This window comes from Pseudorca crassidens, chromosome 17 (genome assembly GCF_039906515.1).
Source record: "Pseudorca crassidens isolate mPseCra1 chromosome 17, mPseCra1.hap1, whole genome shotgun sequence".
In the NCBI taxonomy this organism is placed as follows: domain Eukaryota; kingdom Metazoa; phylum Chordata; class Mammalia; order Artiodactyla; family Delphinidae; genus Pseudorca; species Pseudorca crassidens.
Window position 1 is genome coordinate 84,440,483 of NC_090312.1, and position 20,225 is coordinate 84,460,707.

General features: G+C 49.2%; 1 protein-coding gene across 16 annotated transcripts in view; it reads right to left on the reverse strand.

Moving 5' to 3' along the window:
• The window catches only part of PPDPFL (pancreatic progenitor cell differentiation and proliferation factor like), a 185,949-nt gene that overhangs the window by 112,131 nt on the left and 53,593 nt on the right, over positions 1-20,225 (reverse strand). For 4 of the 16 annotated variants that reach the window (XR_010936542.1, XR_010936539.1, XR_010936538.1 and 1 more), the window contains 3 exons: positions 1,600-1,686; positions 1,209-1,323; positions 505-589 (listed from right to left, as the gene is read on the reverse strand). The exons of 5 other annotated variants lie outside the window; for them this stretch is intronic. The gene's annotated coding sequence lies outside the window, so the exon portion shown is untranslated. The remainder of the gene's footprint in view (positions 1-504; positions 590-1,208; positions 1,324-1,599; positions 1,687-20,225) is intronic. 7 more of the 16 variants (XR_010936546.1, XR_010936541.1, XR_010936540.1 and 4 more) reach the window with 3 other exon arrangements.

The window sequence follows — 20,225 nt, forward strand, 5'->3', positions numbered from 1 at the left end:
CGTGCCCTGTGCCCTGCCACATGCCAGACGAACACACCCACGAAAGCACGTGCCCCGTGCTCTCCTGCAGCCAGGCACAAGGAAAAAAAATCACCTTTCCACCACGCAAAGGATTATTTGCTTATAACTACAATGAACATGTTGAAGGAAAATAAATGTTGCTGTGAGAGTTTAAAGCAAGGGTCACGGGGAGCTCTGTGTCTACGTTTCCTGACAGCAACAGGGAAACTGAGGCTCCGGGGAATCAGGAGGAGTCGTCCAGGCCACAAAGTGCTGGCTGGGCGGGGGTGAGAGGGGCGGGAAGAAGCCGTTCCAAGACAGCAGAGGAGTGTGTGAAGACATCGCCCGAGATGGGCTTGCAAACGGCACAGAACCAAGGCCAGAGTGGCTGGCAGCGCCACCAGACACCACTGGGCAAGGGCTCTGCACAGCCCACATTGTCCACACTGGGAACCCTGCAGCAGGATGGAGGGCAGTGAGTGTATATGCACGTGCACAACTCACATCGTCTACACTGCACTAAGACAGCATGGACAGGAGGGCAAGCAGCAGCTGAGGCAGGACCTTGTACCCTTAGGAAGGCGTCTGGCTGCGAGGAAGAGAAAGACAAGGCAAGCTGGCCACGCAAACATGAACTTACTTCTCACGGGAAGAGGGTGGGATCGATACCCCTGGGCCACCTGCACCCTCCGCCCCTGCACAGCGGCACCTCGTGATGACTCAGCACCTCCGGGACCACTTCCCTGTCCCAGGCAGGGAAGGGCTGAGGGGAATGGGACAGGGCTGTAGGGCACGCAGCCAATTCTGCCCTCTCCTCCCAGGACACCTTTCCCGGGGAGGTGTGGACAGCACTGGTGGGTGCCGGGCCAGCTGGAGATGCTGGTGTCTGTCACAGCCTCGCTTGACCTTGCTGAGGACGGGAGGCTTTGAAAGTTGAAGATCTCTAACCATTCACATTGTTCCACCTTTCTGATGAGCGTATAAGCTTCTTGGAGAGGATGAGCAGGTCCCTGGCCCCCGGACCCTGATTCCACTCCAATCGTTCAGACTCCTCAGGGACACGCAGGAAAGGCACGCGCGGCCCCAGCAGCCAGCAGCACGCTGGGTGCCGCACACCAGGAAATCCGTCTCCGTCCATGGGGCACACACATACCAGGGGCCACCAGGCGCCACCCCGGCGCTGACGTCGGAGGGTCCCGACGGCTCACCTAGGAGCCTTCCAGCCGGCAGCTCACTCTCCGCTCACTCAGCTCTTCCAGGGGGCGGCTGATGGGTCAGGGCTCCTCCAGGAGCCATCTCTATGGACAAATCTCCTGCTACAACCTGGATGACGGGGTGTGAATAAGATACCACGTTCCTGTTATTCCCTAGAGTCGAGGTAAAGGGGCCAGGAAACCACATTCCCGCCCGAGCTGCCAGCCTCATCCTTGTCTGGGAACTGGAGACGCGAGGGGCACGCCACGGTTATCTTTTGTCTTTGCTACAAAGAGCAGAGTTAAATTCATCCCAGGATGAATGTGCGCTGTTACACCGTGAGAAGTCATACCCTGTTACAAAGCGGAGGGTGTCGGGTCCTCATCTCCCCCACCTTCTCCTCACCCTTGACGGCCTGTTGGACGTCCCCGAGTGCCCACGAGTCTTTCCACCCGGGATTGTCCACAGGGAATGATCGATGGCTCGACATGCCTGCACGAGAGGACACAGGAAACTGGATGAGTGAAGCACATTTTCCTTTTTAATAGTCCATGAAATGGAAGTGTTGCGTGTCTTGAGAAAATCTGACATTTTACCAGGGTAATGCAGTAGAAAGTCAGTCTCTAAACTGCTTGACCATCCACTTTACCGTTCCCTGGGCGATCGTTCTGTTTCCAGTAAGGTAGCCATTAAATGCATGGAGAAGCCAAGCGGGGGAAGGCTATGTAAGCAGTACCGGAAATGAAGGGTACAAGTCTACAGAAAGCTGCAATACAATCAGGTAAAGCCACCCTGAATTAGGTACAATTGGTGAAAAATCAAGGTCAGTAATGTAAAAAGAAAAAACATAAAGTAAGGGGTTTTGCCACCATAGTTGCTTGGGTAGAAATAGGTGAAAGAAGGACCGATTTTTGAGCGTCTCAAAGCGGTGATAAATCTGGTGATGAGGGCTGCCCGGCCTCTCTCAGTCCTCATGGTTGTCCTGTCTGCGTCCTCAGCACCGTCACTGTCACCTACAGGGTCAGGTGACCTGCACAAGGTCAAGGTCACACAAGGGGGAGGGGGAAGGCGGTTCTTGACGTCAACTCCAACTCTGGGTTGTTCTGCAGGTTATATCACCATTCTCTTCAAAAGATGAAAGAAATATTCCTTCCAGTTTTGTTTCTTCTCACATTTTTAATAACAACAATAAATGCCAAAATCTGAGCACAGTGTATCTTTCCATTAGGGTTGCCTTCAATTTCTCTCGTCAGTGTCTTATCCTTTTCCAAGTACAGGTTTTTACCGCCTCAGTTAGATTTACTCCTGGGTAATTTTTTCCCGTCAGTTTGATTGTAAATGGGATTGTTTTCTTTACTCCTCTTTCTGATAGTTTGTTGTTAGTGAACCGTGTACAGAATACATTTTAAAAGTGGGCATAGGACCTGAATAGACATCTTTCCAAAGATGACACACAGATGGCAAGAGACCCATGAGAAGATGCTCAAAATCACTAATCATCAGGGGAAATGCAAGTCAAAAGCACAATGAGACACCACCTCACACCTGTCAGAACGGCTGTCATCAAAAAGACAACAAACAACGAATGTCGCCGAGGGTGTGGAGAAAGGAGAACCTTCGTGCACTGTGGGTGGGAATGTAAATTGGTGCAGCCGCTGTGGAAAACAGTGGGGAGGTTCCTCAAAAAGTTAAAAATAGAGCTACCGTAATACGATCCAACAGTTCCTCTTCTGGGTATTTTTCCAAAGAAAATGAAAATACTAATTTGAAAAGATACGTGGACCCCTATAGCAGCATTATTTGTAATAGCCAAGACATGGGAGCAACCTAAGTGTCCATCAATGGATGAATGGATAAAGAAGATGTGGTGTATAAATACACAATGGAATATTACCCAGCCATAAAAAAGACTGAAACCTTGCCATTTGCAACAACATGGATGGACCTCGAGGGTATTATGCTGAGTGAAATAAGTCAGAGAGAAAGACGAATACTGTGTGATCTCACTTACATGTGGAATCTAAGAGATAAAAGCAGCGAGCAAACATAGCAGAGCAGAAACAGAGAAGAGGGGGAGGGGAGGAGAGAGACAGGGGAGGGAGATCAAGAGGTAAAAGCAACAATGGCAATATTATGACAATTCTATAATAAAGAAGTTTGGTTGTTTTTAATGAAAGTAAGGACGTCATTGTCATCACATTATATGACATACTTATCAAGTTATTAGTGGCATTTTAGGAGGAAAATTACGTAAAATTGCAGTGACATCAGGTATCAACATTCTCGTTGATGCCTGTTCCTTTATTGATTCAAATACATCGAGTCAAGTTTCAATTTTTCATCAAGACATCCTGGTCCAGTCTTACCTTGAACAGGTAACCTGATCCACAAATAAATGACTAGGAAACTATGACAAGGTTAGTTGTTAGGTAAGAAGGCTTATGGTGTATAAATCTTTGTTAAGAGGATAAAAATGTGTGTTTGTGTGTGTGTGTGTGTGTGTGTGTGTGTGTGTGTGTGAGATGAATGAGTTTTGGGAGTGGGGCTGATTTAACTTCAATTCAAATATGGCCTAAATGTCTCTTTTTCTAGAAAGACTGAAGGTAAATCAGTCCCGAAACTCATTTCCATTCATCCCTTGTGCACTAACTATATTCAACATGTTTTGAGAGAAGGGGACCACATGCCTTTTGATGTCTTTCTCTTTAAAAGTCAATCTTCCTACTGTCAGAGACAGCAATCCACTTGGCCAGCATAACATAGACCCCGTGTGGTCTGGACCCTGGATCTTGGTAGCAACCGTGGAACTCAAAGAATTCTCCAATATGTGGGTGTGAGAGTGTGTGCATGTACATACCATACCCCCATACAGGACTGAAGTAGTAGAAATATCTTATACTAATACTTGGAACCAAAGAAAAATGCTGGTCTACAGAAACAATATCATTTTCTAAAGATGTAAAGCCAGAGCTCAAAATTATTTAAACACACTAAGTATATATAGATCACAGATCTAATATTTATGCCTACTTCCTTCATAAAAAACGGGCTTATCCTGATACATATATAGAAGACTACATATATACATATGCATGCATATATATATATATATATATATATATATATATATATATAGAGAGAGAGAGAGAGAGAGAGAGAGAGAGAGAGAGAGAGAGAGAGAGAGGGAGGGAGAAGAAAAAAGGGTTTCAGTTCTCTTTGACAAGAAAAAGACATGCTGTGTGATTACTAGCAACACTGATGAAATTGAAAACGAATTCAGAATGGAGATGTGTTCCTGGTGGACTGGTTCTTCTGTCATATAATGACTCCCTCTACCTCAGGTAATCTTTGTTCTGAAGTCTGATATATCTGATAGCAATATAATGTAATCTGATATTAGTATAATATCTGTCACTAATATAACCTCATTTCTTTCAAATACTATTTGCATGATATATCTTTACTATCACTTTACTTTCAACCTGCCTATGTTGCTATATTTGAAGTAGGTCTCTTGCACCCAGTGTAGAGTTTGGTCATGTTTTTTCATCTACGTTGTCAATGTCTGTCTTTGGAGTATGTAGACCAATCAACTGTAATGTAATTTCTGTTCTTAGGGTAAGTCTGACATTTTATTTTCTGTTTTCTGTTTGTTCTCTCTGGTTACCTGTTGTCATTGGTGACTGTCTGTGTTTTAGTAGGTTCAGGCTGGTATAACAAAGTCCCATAGGCTGGGTGGCTTATTTGTTTGTTTACTTCTCACAGTCCTGGAGGCGGGGAAGCCAAAATCAGGGTGCCAGCATGGTGATCTTCCAGTGAGGACCCTCTTCCAGGGTGCAGACGGCCAGCTTCCCTCTGTGTGCCTGCCAGGGAGGAGCAGAGGGAGCAGGTTGTCTGCCTCTTCTTACAAGGGCACTAATCCCACCAAGAGTCCCCACAGCCATGACTTCGTTTCCCGCTAGAGGCCCCACCTCCAAATACCATTACGGTGCAGATTAGATCTCAACGTATGAATTCGGGGCCAGCGGGGACAAAAACACTCAGTCCACAACAGCCCGTTTCTCTGTTTTCTTTTTCCTGAGTTCCGCTGGGTTACTTGGGCATTTTTTAGGAATCCAGTTTTATTTATCTTTAGTGGCTTTGAGTGTATCTATTTAATGGTCATTGCAGGTGTCATACTGTACACCGTCCCAGTTCGCTGGTGTCATTACCTGCCCAGTTCCGTGATGTGGAGAAAGCTTGCTTCACGGCGCTTCCATTTATCCTCCCACGTTTACAATTTAATTATTTTCTTAAATTTTACTGAAGTATGGTTGACTTACAGTGTTGTGTTAATTTCCACAATTGAATAATCTGATGTGTGTACTCTACATAAAATTAGAACCACATAAGATAGTGGTAAAGTCTTCGCTTCAACCATCAAACGTAATTTACAAAATTCAAGACGAGAAGGAAAGCCTACAGTATTTACCCATAGTTTTGCTCTTACCGTGCTCTACTTTCCTTCCTGATGTCCCAAGATTCCTTCCTTATCATTTCCTTTCTGTTTAGAGAATTTCCTAATAGTCGTTCCTTAGGATATGTCTTTTGAAAACATATTCTTCTAGTTTTATGCTTCAAGATATGCCTTTTTCCCCCAGTTTACTGAGACATAATTGGTATATAACATTGCATACATTTCAGGTGTAGAACGTGTTGATTTGATGCACTTACATGTGGCAAAATGATAACCACCATAGTGCCAGCCGTCACCTCCATCATGTTTCATAACTACCATTTCTCTTCTGTGGTGAGAGCATTAAAGATCTACTCTCTTAGAAACTTTCAAGTCTATAATACAGTATCCTTAACTATAATCCCTGTGCTGTATACTAGATCCCCAGAACTTATTCACCTTCAAACTAGAAGTTTGTACACTTTGACCTACATCTCCCCATTCACCCCAACCCCAGTCCCTGGAAACCACTATTCCAGACTCTATTTCTATGAGTGTAGCTTTTTCAGATTCCACGTATAAGTGATATCACACAGTATTTGTCTTTCTCTGTCGGTCTTATTGCACTTATTGCACCTTGAGGACATATAACGTCCTCAAGGTCCTTGCATGCTGTGGCAAAAGCCAGGATTTCCTCCTTTCTCATGGCTGATGTTCTATTGTATATACACCACATCTTCTTTATCCGTCCATCCATCCACTGGCTGCACTGAGGTTGTTTCCATATCTTGCCTATTGTGAATAATGCTGCAATGAACCTGAGAGCACAGATACCTCTTTGAAACACCGTTTTCGTTTCCTTTGGGTTTATACCAACAAGTGGGATTGCTAGGTCTTAAGGTAGCTCTATTTTTAAATGTTTGAAGAGCCTCCAGACTGTTTTCCACAGTGGTTGTGGCCACTATATTTTGGAAACATATTCTTCTAGGTTTTACTTCTTCCAAATATGTCTTGATATATCTGAACATGTGCTTTCATTCTTGAAGAGTAGTTGGTTGATATAGAATTTGCAAATGACAATTCTTTTTTTCAGCACTTGAAAAAGGCCATGCCAAATACAGTCCCAAGCAAAATCCCAACAAGATATTTTGTGAATATTCACAGACTGACTCTAAAGTTTATATGGAAAGACAAAAGATCTGAAATAACACCTCAGTGTGGAAGGAGAGCAAAGTCTGGGAATAGACACTACCTGACTTCAAGATTTACTGTGAAGCTACAGTAATCAAGACAGTGTGGTATTGGTGAAAGAACAGGCAGATAGATGAATTGGAACAGGTTAGAGAGCCCAGAAATAGACCCACATGAATGTAGTCAACTGATCCTTGACAAAGGGGCAAAGACAATTCAGTGAGAAAAGATAGTCTTTTTACAAATGGTCCTGGAACAACTGGACATCTGTGTGCAAAAAAAAAAAAAAAAAGATTCCAGACACAGACTTTATAACCATCATGAAAATTAACTCAAAATGAATCACAAGAGCCAAGACACGGAAACAACCTAAGTGTCCATCAACAGATGAATGGACAAAGAAGATGTGAGATAGACAGATAGACGATAGTGTGTGTCAGAATATTATTCAGCCATACAAAAGGAAATCCTGCTATCTGTGACAACACAGATGGACCTGGAGGGCTTTATGCTAAATGAAATGTTAGACAGAAGAAGACAGACACTGTATGATCTCATTTATATGTGAAGTCTTGAAAAAATGGAAGAAAAGAAAGACAAACCAAATCCATAGAAAAAGAGATCTGAACCTCAGATCCGTGGTCATCAGAGGTGGGAGTGGGGGGAGGGTAACTGAAGGAAGGTGGTCAAAGGGCACGAACGCCCAGTTATACGATGAATAAGGACGGGGGATGCACAGCGTGGTGACTACAGTTAACACTGCGGTATGGAACATGAAAACTGTTGAGAAAGTAAATCCTAAGAGTTCTGATCACGGGAAAAAAAAAGTACTTTTTTTCCGGCTCTATATGAGATGATGGATGTTCACTGAACTTCAGGAGGTGAGGAGATAAATAAACCATGGGACGTCCACACAATGGAATGTGATTCAGCGCTAAAAAGAAAGGCGCTCTCAAGCCGTGGCAAGACACATAGGAAAGAAGCCAATTTGAAAATATGACACACGGTACGGTTCCAACAATATGATATCCTGGGAAAGGTGAAAACTATGGAGACGGTAAAAATATCGGGGGCTAGGGAGAGGGAAGGACGACCAGGTGGACCACAGAGGACCTTGAACCCTGGCTGAGCTCTCCTTATGGCTCTTCTGGTCCTTAGACGGCAGCTTTAGAACCACGTTAGAGCAGCAGAACTGGGCTCGAAGTGAACCCAATGGGCAGACCTGGCTCTCCCGGCCTCCATCTTCTGCTCTGAAAAATGGGGGTGATGACGCAAACCCACTGCAGAATTACTAGAAACACAGTCTGGCGCTGGTGGACGCCCGTAAGTGCAGTTCATGAGCCACTTTGCATTCACGTGTTTGTTTCAGGGCTCTGTCTGGCGTTTCTCCTGTTTTCTTCCCTCGGTGTACGTGTCACCTTTAAATCTGACGTTCTATGTCCTGTCCTTCTTTTATATTTGTCCTTGTTCATGTCATCTCTCTACTCACGGGTGTGACCTTTTTGAACCTGACCTAAAGAAACACACACACATACACATGCATATACACACATACACGTATATAGCCACATACACACACCCATACACACATACACACATATATACATGCACACGCACACCATGCACACATGCACATACAGACAGACACACACATACACGAGTAGAAGTAACACTGGAGAAATCTGAATAGGATTGGTGGGTTGTATCAATGTCACCACCCTGGTTGTGATGTCGCAGAACTAGAGTTTGCAAAATGTTATAAGTTGAGGGAAACTGGATAAGGCCTACGATGCGAGTCTACAATCAGAGAAATAAGAATTTTCATTTAAAAATCTTAAGCAGCTCCTCAGAGCATGCCCTTGGGAGCAGCAAGGAAGGCAGGCTGGAGCAGCCTCAGGCCCCGAGCGCAGCCTTTACGTGAACCAGGGCACATTCACGGTGGAAGGACGGCCAGTTCATTGCAGCAGAGCAATGACCCTCATAAACAGAAGCAGGATGCGGAGAGGCAGGGGGAGGCGGCCGCGTTCCTGCTGGGACCAGACGCAACACCTCTGCGGAGCTAGAATCCCCCCTCTGAGGGTCCCCAGCAGCTGCTGGAGGCCAGGGTTTACCTCGGGAACAGCTTCTTATTTTCAATAATTTCATTCGTATTTTTAAGTGATGCAAGAGGCAAGCCGTCTCACCTAAGCGTACAGTGTGCTGACTAGCGACAGAGGATGCTAAATAATAATTTTTGAATTAAAGCAACTAGAGAGACAATCAGGGAAGTTTTGAACTCTGATCCCGAGGGCTGTGCAGTACAGTTGACACTGGGCCGTCTCGAGGGAAAGGGCAGGGCGTGAAACCCCTCATGGATGCAGCCGTGGGCTTGCTTCAGGAGCAAATTCAGGCCTCCTGTGCAGGTGAGATGCGTGAGGAATCATAAGCCCCCAGCCCTGCCTGACCGAGGCTGTCTGCCAGTGGGGTCCGGCCAGGCACCGCCCGCAGCAACAGTATCAGCGTCAGCATCAGGGTGAGCGGGGCAGCCTCAGGGCAGACCCCTCGCGCAGGAGGATGCAAAGACTAGGGGTCCGGTGGGGCCACTGTCTGCAGACGCCAAGGTCCGCCCAGGCTTCCTCTTACACACAGTGCCCCTCAGATGAGGGTTTACGCCACGAGAAAGTTCAGATCCGTCACTTAGAAAACCGAGCCACCCCTGGAGGCCCTGGGCTCCGTAGCACTCACTCCAGGGCCTGGGCTTCCCCCTTTCTCTGCACCTGCGGCCGTGTTGCCTCAGCATCTGCTCCCATCACACGATCCAGGAACAGACGCACCAGGGGAGCAGATTGCATCTCCTCACCTGGCCGGGCATCTGTCTGTCCTGCTGCGGCTGGAACGTGACACCAGGTGGGCAAAACGCAGCCCCCGCACACGTCTGGAGGCCCTTTGTTCCACTTGGTGCCCCTGCTGTCGGGCCCCCCAAAGTTCAGGGGTCCAGGCCTCTATCGTGTTGGCCTTTCAAGACAAATGGCAGATCCCAGATCCCAGCGGGTGACGCTCAGCTGGACCATGTGCCTCCTACACAGGGGTCCTCCACCATGGATCTCAGAGCCAGGGAGGAGCCTGGGGGCCGTGTGCTCACGTGTGTGTGTGTGTGTGAGCATCCCACCTCCGGCCAGGGGCCACTTTAGGATCTGGTCCCTCGCTTTTAGCGCCCTGAGGCTCGTTTTGCCTCTGAGCTGCCTCTTTGAAGCTAAAATCTGGTCTTTCCTTGGGGCCGGTCCTCGGGATGCTGCCACCTGGGCCGGCACGTGGATGCTCACTGATGGAGCTCTTCCAAGGTTCCGGGCCCTGTGCTCCAAGCAACAGAGGAGGTGGGTACATGGGGCCTCACCTAGCTGACTGCGGCGCACCTGCCCCCATGCGAGCACGGCCACCCCGGGTGCCAAGGGGAAGAAACAAATACGGGATCGCGTTGACCCGAGCGATGGCAACAGTCTTGTGAAGTAGATGGGCTTTGGAAAATGGCTAAGATCTCAACAACTGGCAAAGGAGGGGGGGCATGGAAATAACTGGAAAGGAAGTCAGGCTCGAAGAATGAGGGGCAGGGAGGAGACGAGGACGCAGGCACGCAGAGCTCCCGTCCAGTCCAGTGAACGTGAATCAACTCTGCCTCCGGCGCTGGGGTCACGGAGGGTCTGCTGGGGGGCACAGGCACTGGTGATGATCTGGACCCGCTGGAAGCGAGACTCAGAGTCCCTGGGGCACCGTGTCCCGGGCTTTCCCACCTGGGGGTCAGCCTGCCCCACGCTCAGCACACACACCCCTGGAGACCTGCCCAAATGGAGCATTCCCCAGGACCCAAAGAATGTCGTCGGGGGGTGGGAGAGGAGAGGGAGCCTGGCCTGGACACTCTGTGCCCTGCTCCCCTCCCAGCAGCTGCAGGCCGCCTTCCTCCTGGGGGTCCCCAGTTACTCGGAAGAGAAAGTTGGGGCCGAGAGCACGAGAACGCTTCCCTCTCAGCACCGACGGCTCCCCTGGGAAGCCCCAAAGCCCGTGAACTGGCCAAACAACAGGGCAGAGGCACCAGCTTCCAGATCCAAGGATGAGTCACATCCTCTCTCAGGCCCGAGGCCCCGGCCCTGCTCCCTGAGGACGCTGGCGCTGGAAGAGCTGCCGCGGGCCGAGCCAGGGCCGGGCCCGTCCCGGCTCTGCCGCCCCGTCACACCCACCCGAGCCGGGGACCCACAAAGAGCCCTCTGTGCTCCCGGCCGCGAGCACCCTGTCTGCAGTTGCCTTGTAGAAACAGCACTTTTAGTTTTGACCAGGGTCTGTGGGCTAAAAGCTGAGGGAAACAGAATAAAAGAAAGGCAGCTGGACGCAACAACTCAAAGCCAAATTCTTCGTAAGTATATACTTTTCAAAACTATGAGAAAACGGACAAGGCTTTTGGAGATTCCTGTGGTCAAATCCAGTGACCACTGACTTTAGGGACATCTCGTTTTTCTGATGACAGAGCACAGCCAGCACCCGGGGGCACCAGGATACTGAAAGCGCCTCTCACAAAGCCCAGGGGACGAGCTTCTGACTTTTCAGTCCAGAGAAAAACGCAGACGGGAAGGGGAGTGTTCCTGTCCGCCCAGAGCCTGCTGGGCCACCCGCCCCTGCACTGTCCCCAGGCTGACCCCCGCGCATGGACGGCGTGTGCGCAGGGGCCTGGACGGCTGGCAGCTGAGGAAGGGGCTCCTGGCTGAACTGCTCTCCTCGCACAGAAAACTCTCTGCCTCCCACTGGCCATGGAGCCTGCAGGCACGGAAGGCTGAGAAAGCAGGGAGGAGAGTGATTCATTCTGAGCTGAAAAGTGACTCAAAAAGGAAACTGCAGGGTGAGCCAGGATGGCGCAGTTCAGGGTAACCCACCGAGAGCAGGCCCCGTGGCAGAAGCTGTCAGGGAACATGCCGGGCACACCCAGGCCTCGCCACCACCCGGGTCCTGGCTGTGCGAGTAGGCCCCGTGTCAGGAGCCGTCAGGGAACATGCCGGGCACACCCAGGCCTCGCCACCACCCGGGTCCTGGCTGTGCGAGTAGGCCCCGTGTCAGGAGCCGTCAGGGAACATGCCGGGCACACCCAGGCCCCGCCGACACCCGGGTCCTGGCTGGCCTGGTACTTCTGCCCACTCCCAGCCACCCTGCTCGGGCCCCTAGACTCGAGGAAACAGTTCAGATGTGAAGACAGGACGCACATCCTCCTGGACGCTGGGGCCCAGGAGGGCGGCGGGGAAAGCAGGGAGGCCGCGTGTGCCCCCAGCCCTAGAGCCTGCGCTAGAGCTTCCTGCCTCAGCTCAAAGCTCACTCCAAGCCACACGCAGGAAAAGGGCCAGAGCTCCCTCCTGTTCTAACAATTCACTTTCATTCTTTCTTTTCGTCTTTTCTTTCCTTCTCTTTTTTTTTTCTTTCTAAGATAAAGGGACTTTTATGCCTTAAGCCTTAAAATAGCTCAGGTACTCTGTGAGTCGTTTCACCCCTGAAAAGTAAACATTAGAGTAAACTAATAGAATATTATAAATCAACTCTACTTCAATCAATCAATTACAATCAATGAGTTTATTTACAAATATGTTTAAAAATAAAAAGTAAAAATGAGGGTAAAGTCTACAAAATTACCATTTTGGCGAGTCAACGACGGGTGAACATCCTCATTTTTCAATCTAACGGACAACCTGGGGGAGCGGCCGAAGCTGCTTCAGAAGCCGCTAGCTACCTTTCAGCAGCCTCCTCGGCATCTCAGGAGACGTTAGCTTGCTACCAAGTGCCGTCATTGTTCCTCACCTGGCGGGTCTCCCCGCAGGCCCCCGTGCTCCCTGGAAGATGGTCAGCATCCTTCCTTCTCCCCACACGGGACGAGCTGACTCCAGGGCTGCACCAGGGCGTTGACCTCTGGGCAAATCCACACCCTGCCAGGCTCTCGGGTTATGGACAGCCTGCCACTGACCCCAGAGGAGCCTAGACCTGGCCTCTAAGGGAGGGACAGAGGGGCTGCCAGCTCGTGCTACACACAGGACAGGACCCCAGGGCTTTGCCACCGGCAGCGCCGGTGGTGTCGGCTGAGTCCTCTGCCTGCCTTCCTTCCTTCAGTGAAAACTCATTAACTGTTTACACGACGGCAGATGCCTGCGAACAAAGTCATCACGGCTTGGTCTATCCCGGGAACGCTGAGATTCTGCGCAAAGACAGGCACCCCGTCGCCACCTGGGCGACGGCGGGTGTGCGCGGTGAGGATGGAACGGACTCGCAGGTGACGGGTGAGGGAGTGGGTGAGCGACCAGGAGAGGAGATGTCGGGGAGGCAGTCGAGGTGCTGGGGGCAAAGCAGTGAATGCAATGGACGCCAGCTTGACGCTGGATCACGTGGATTTGACAGACATGATATTTTGAGTTGCATTTAGAAAAAAAATACAGTTTTTTAAAAAGAAAGCAGGATAAATAAAGTTGTATTTAGAGAAATATAATCAGGGTGATATTTTCAGAGGAAGCAGGAACATAAGGATTTTCACCAAAAGGAGCAGCTTGGGGTCATGGAAGCACATGGAACGGGCATACACAGCCCAGGCAGGAAAGCTATGAGATCAGACCTCTCAGAATCTAGAGCACAGGGAGCGATACTCAGTATTTTGCAATAACTTATTATGGAAAAGAACCTGAAAAATATATGTCTATGTATACCTGAATCACTTTGCTGTACACCTGAAACTAACACAGCATTGTAAATCAACTAGACTTCAATCAAAAAATTTAATAAAAAAATAAATAAATAAAACCGTCAGAATCTGATGAATTTTAGAAAGAGGAAAAGAGTAACACGTCCTGGCCTCTGCTTAGGACCCTGTTAGAGGGGTGATCAGCACCCCCAGACCTGCCCTAGTCAGCAACACGGAAGGAGAACAGAACGGAAACAGGTCTGACGGTTCGCTTTGCCTCCGGCCCAAATCTCCCGAGCGGCCCCACGGCTGGCGTGAGCGCTTGGGGGCGGGCTGAACGGTGGAAAGGAAGAAAACTGCCCACCCTGCAGGAGACCCCTCCCCAGTGCTCACTTCCCCCACGGGGCAGGCTGAACGGTGGAAAGGAAGAAAACTGCCCAGCCCTGCAGGAGACCCCTCCCCAGTGCTCACTTCCCCCACTGAATATTCTCGACATCTCTGTCGAAGAGCAGTTGACACGTGCAGGCGGACGCACTCCTGAATTCTCTGCTGTCTTCACTGACTATCTACTCTTAAGCCAACAGCACACCACCACGATTAATACAGAGCTACAGGAAAAAGCGTATCAGATTGTCAGTCCTCCAATGGTTTTCACTTGTCGGCTTTTGTTGATTTTCTTAGGTGCTGTGTTTTCCCAAATATACTTTAGAATCAGCTGATCTATTTCTTTTGAAAAGTGCCCCCTGAGATTTTGATTGTGACTGTGTGATTGCTACATCAATTTGAGGAAAATCAACAACAGAAGGTCCTCCAATCAATGAACATGAGCATTATTCTCCACTTACTTAGGGCTTCTGTCATTCCTCTCAGCGGTGGATTCACGTGTCTTTTCCTAAACTTACTCTTGTGTCGTATTTGGTGTGTTGCTGTTGTACACGGGATATTTGTGTTCTGTTTTCCAGTTCTTTGCTTACTGGTAAATAATGTAACTGATTTTTGAAAACCAGGCATTATCCTGTGACCTTGCCGAATTCACTATGGGTTCCAGAGAAGTCTTAGTATATCTGTGTAAACCACCATCACATCACCTGCAAATGAAATAATTTTACTTCTTCCTTTCCAATCATACGCCTTGTGTTTATATTTCTTACTGCACTGGCTACAACCTCCAATAATAAGTTGAATATAAGTAATGAGAGTAGATATCCTCATGTTAGTCTCAATCGTTGGAAGAAGGCGTTTAATGTTTCACCACTAAGTATGGTGTTAGCTGTAGCTTGTTTTTTTTTATATAAATTTATTTATTTTATTTTTGGCTGCATTGGGTCTTTATTGCTGCGTGTGGGCTTTCTCTAGTTGCGGCGAGCGGGGGCTACTCTTCTTTGCGGTGCGCAGGCTGACTGCGGTGGCTTCTCTTATTGCAGAGCATGGGCTCTAGGCGCACAGGCTTCAGCAGTTGTGGCACGTGGGCTCAGTAGCTGTGGCTCACAGGCTCAGTAGCTGTGGCTCGTGGGCTCTAGAGCACAGGCTCAGTAGTTGTGGTGCATGGGCTTAGTTGCTCCGCGGCATGTGGGATCTTCCTGGACCAGGGCTCGAACCCATGTCCCCTGCATTGGCAGGTGGATTCTTAACCACTGCACCACCAGGGAAGCCCTGTAACTTGTTTTTCAGTCGATATTTTTTACAGACTTGAGGGCTAAGACCCACGAGCTGAGGTAGCTCTGCCAGGGGCCTGGGAAAGCAAGAGCCTCAGGCCACTGTAATTTGACCCTAATGGTACAACAATCTTATTCATTCATTCGTTCTTAAATACGTATTGAGCACGATCTATGTGCCTAGCTCTGTGCTAAGTGCCAGAGATACAACAGAGAGCAAAGCATCTTGCCTTCATGAGACTCGCATGCTAGTAAAATGGCATTATTCGAATAACACGGACATCACGCCTCACTGCAAAGTATGATCTGTGCTCTGCAGGAAAGCATCACAGCAGCTCCCGACCAGGCTGGGCAATGGGAGGGGAGGAATTCTCTGGGGGAACTTGAAGGTGGCAGAGGGTTTGGGGACGCAGACGCCCAGGATGACCGCCAGGCTTGGTGGGGGGCTGCGGGGGTGACGTCCACACGCAGGGGCAGCAGGTGGACGGAGTGAAAGGAGGGCAGCCCGGCCGTTCCTTCCGTCCGTCACTCGGTAAGTATCTCATTCATGCTTGAAGGCACTAAGCCCTGTGCCAGACAGGCCTCCATGTCAAACCTTTTCATTCATATTTTAGGTTCCTTTTCATGTAGAATCTTGAGATTCCAACAAAAGTGGCACATTTATACAAAGTACAGCAGCCAGGCAGTGAACTTGCATCTTTCTAACTTTTGTCACACGCAGTCGAGCTCAGCAGACGTCCTCTGGGCTAAACGCACAGAAACAGCTCCCTAAGCAACAGGTGGCGTCTTGTTCTCCGTCTGCCTGCTTTTCCGCTCTCTTTTGTTACACGTGTTTTTTGCTTGATTTTATTTTAATGTCAGAAAGAAGCTGTTCAGCAAACACATAACGTAGAGGGTGTGGGTGTCTTTCTTGAATAACAGTCTCTATGTTTTTCATCCTGTGAGATTCCAGACCCTTGAAAATCATTTAATAAGTAGAATGTTTTTTCTTCCTGCAAATATACCCCCTTAACTGTTTATTCTAGCATAAAAGCTTTCCTATGTCACCAAATAAACACCACAGAAAAATTTCAATTGAAAACAGAAATGCTTATGCTTTGTCTCATCCCCACCGGTGACTATATTTATTCATTTCATAAGTCCTTCTGAAGTGGTTCCTGTATGGTGAGCCAGACACTCTGATAACTTAGCTAAACATCTTTTACTGCCTTCAATTTATAAACGTGATTAGAAGATTCTTCTTCCTTGAAATTACACGCATGCAGATATTAACTCTATATACATATAGGTACATATGTGCAACTATGCAGCTGTAGACGATCACTTGCAGATTCTTAAAAAGTAATTACTTATTACACTGCAGAGGATCTTCAGTGAGTCTAGATAAGAGACGCAAGCGCTTTAGCAAGAAAAAGAACATAGTATCTGTTTTGCATATTGTATAATAAATTATCTCATGGAACTTTTACATGTGTTTCCCCTGAATTAAATCTACGACGTGAAAAAGAAGAAAAAAAGTACTGGGGAGAAAAGCAAAATCAATGTCTGAGCAGACTTTTCTCCCAGCCTGAGCTCCGTGGTCCCATGGCCGGGAGACGGCGGCAGGTCGCAGGCTGACTCAGTCCCATCTCCACCGTGGCTGCTGCCGTCTGCCGGGCTGGACTCGTTTTCTCATCACTGGCTTCTTAGGTCTGTGCCCTATTGGTGGCTTCAGTCAAGAGTCCAGTCCAGCCCAGGTCCGAGAAGCGATCGCCAGTGAGCAGGGCACGGGAGGCCAGCCCATCGGGCCCCTCCACCTGCCCTGCCGGGGCCTGCCTGTCCGCCTTAGCCCCCGCTGGAACCAGGTAAAATAATGAACCAGCAAACGAAATACTGCTGCCACACAGGTGGGGGACAGGTAGAGGGAGAGTGTGCACCTGGGATGAAGCCGGCTGCCCTGTCTGAGTCCACTTAAAACCAGAGCCCTCAACCAGTGCCCAGTAAGCCCCTGTGATACTCTCCAAGTCAGAGGCCTTTCCGGGAGCTCCCTCCGTGGCTGTGAAAGCGACTTCCTTGTCTTGCAAAGTTATGAGGAGCTTTGAACAAAGTCTGCCTTAGTGACTGTAAGAAATGGTTCTCTCGAAAACGTATAAAGAGCTTTGAGAAACTCTTCATCAAAATATATTTACGGAAACTCTTTCTTAAATGTTTGACCTGAAGTTTCTCAGACCTGGAGATTTTCAGGTTTTCTCTCCAGACGAGAAAGAGAAGCTGCTCCGGGTTGAGAGCTGCACTTGCAGCAGGAACGCACCACGGCGACAGTAAAGGAGCTAAGTTTGCGCATGCTCTCTCTTTCTAACATTATTTATTTGAGAAACACTTGAAATATCTGAGAAACAAAAGAGTAAGACTGCGAAAAGTTCATAAAACTTGAATTAGGCAGGAAATTACAACACATTGCCTTTGAAAGTAACAACGCACCACAGAGCTAGAGAGAGGCTGCACGTGACCTAGCAAAGTGCAAACATCTCTGCCTGGGTCACTCTGGAGGTTTGGAAAAAGAAAACAAGACCCTGGAAATGAGGTGATATTGAAGGAGGAAGGTGATGAACTTGTTTTCTTACAGCACCATAAAGCCTGTGAGCAGCTGAACTTCCATGAAGTCAGTGGATTATTGCAAATAATTTTAAGAAAAAAGGATTTGTTTTAATGGCTCAGGCGGCAAAAAGGCCAGAATGGAATCTTCCAGTTCCATTCATTTGACCTCTGTTCATTCTTCTGGGTCCTAATTCCAAAAGTCACATGTCAGCAGTGTCTTTCTGTGACAAGGGGAGAAAACCTGCCTCTTTTTTTAAGTCTCCATTGAGAAGAAAACTGCTTCTGTAGCACCCCCCGAGCGAGAAGATTCACGCACACCTGTCCTGGGATACAGGCTGAGGCTGCGATGCTGCCTTCCCCGGGCCGAGAGCTGAATTCGCACTCGGAACGTGCAGGTCACGTGTTCAGCCCAGGCCCCCAGCCTCTGCCCGTGTCATGGCTGTGACGTGCATGCTGTTTTCCTTATGACGATCCAGATCAGCGGCTTTCTCCTTTGCACATGTCCTTTGACTTTTAAATGTTCGAGTGCGTGTTCCAAGGAGGATGTTGCTTTAAAACTAGCAGAACAAATATGAAGCAGGATGGATGGTCAACACACAGTGACTTGGAAGACAGCCCTGGCACGAAAGCAACTCAGGGTTACGCTTACGATGCACACACTGCTGCCAGGCGTTGCGTCCTTGAACGCTGCAAAGCCCTAAGTGTGCGTCTCTATCTGGGAAACAAGTAAAGTCTCCACTAATTTCTCTTGCCTCTTCCTGAAGACCGGTTGTCTGTGATTAGGACAGAAAATGTGGTATTTCGAAGAGTATCTGGCTCTTTGGGCAAAAGAATAGTCTTTTTGTAAGTGGGAGTTTGTCAAATGAGAAATCTGGAGAGAACGCATAAGTCAACACATGATTCTGTGCGCAACTTCACTCCAGGCGCCAACACGCTAGGAAAGTATGACCACGATTACATCAGGTCATTGTGAAAAATCTCTACGGACAGTAAAATGAGAAATCCTGAGCGTGAAATAAATGTGCTTCCCACTGTAAGAGGACTCGCCAGGCAAACCTCTAACCATACGTTTCCTTTCTAGCTAAGACGCCTGTGTCCCCTCGAGCTGGCGAATCCTTTGGGCCCCGCTCTCTGGAGCAGAGCTGCTTTCCATTCAGGCCTCCACTCCCTTTGCCGTTTCACCTTCGAAGGACAGACATCGTGGCTCGGGAAAGGCCACAACTGCGTGCCTTAACCGAGCGCCTGGACCCCTGACTTTCCCTGGCAGCTGGGTCCCCCGGGGAGGTGGGGGCCCTGGAGAAAAAGCAGGACCTGCTACCCTTTTTCCCTGACCTCAGGGGGTCGGCAGCCTCCTTCACGCCCCGTAGCCGCAGCCCAGCCCTCAGCGCCTCTGGCACCTGCCAGTACCACCCCGTCCACCAAACTCCCAGACTCCACAGCGCCTGGAGTCTCCTTATCCACCACCTGGAAAATCCAAACTACACTGAGAGCCGCCCAGCACCCCAGCAGATCTAATCTCAGCAAGAGAGCAGACCATCCGATTATTCCAAATGGGTACGTTCATTGTAAGAAGAGAGGCAGATGGACCAAATTACCAGGAACTCTGCCTGCTCCGGTGGTCAGGGCGGTGCTCCCAGCGTCCTTCACGTGAGGCACTTTGGTTGCAGGAGTAGGGGCGCAGCTCCGCGGGGCCAGGGGACCCCAGGCGGCCCGGCAGAGCGTAGCCTGGGGAAGCCATGCCAGCTCGGAGCCGGAGCACAGCTGCAGGGAGCGGGCGGGCTGGGCAGAGGGAGCTTCCGAAGGGGACCCTGGGGGCTCCTGCCAGGCGCGGCAGTGGCCGCGCCAGGTGTGGGGTGTGGCCATGGGGAGCCTTCCTGATTTGGAGAGAGCAGCGGCTGTGAGGACAGCGGCTCCCAGGGTCCCCTGGATTCATTCCAGGATTGAGGAAATGCAGGAGAAACTGTTCTGGGGGCGGCGGTGGCGACCGCAGAGGCCAGGGTGCCCGCCGCCGCGAGACAGGGCAGATGCGCAAGGGCGCGCGGATACACGGGAAACTGGGAAGGGGCTCAGAGCCTCGGACAGCACTGTGACGCGCCCAAGGTCCCCCGGCAGAGACTCCATCCCCACCCCGGCTAGAGGGGAAACAGAGCCCCGAAGTGAAGACTTGGAATAGAAGAAAACAGTGGCCACATTTTACAAAACAGCTCAAAATTCTTGTTGAACTGATTGTATTACACAGAATAAACACATCAGCTCCGTGGCTATGCTCCATGGCTCTTATTTTATGTTTCCCTTGCCGGAGACGGGATTCTGACCCAACAAACAGACCGTTATGAAATAGCGATCCACACCCTTTGTGGTTGAATAAGAGGAACGGTTAGACACAGTTTCCATTTCGTAGTCCCCCCGAAACTAGACGTGAATTTTCCAGTGTTTCTTCTGCCGCATAGTAGAAGAGGTATATCTGAGGGCCCAGGCATTAAACACGGCCGCAGGA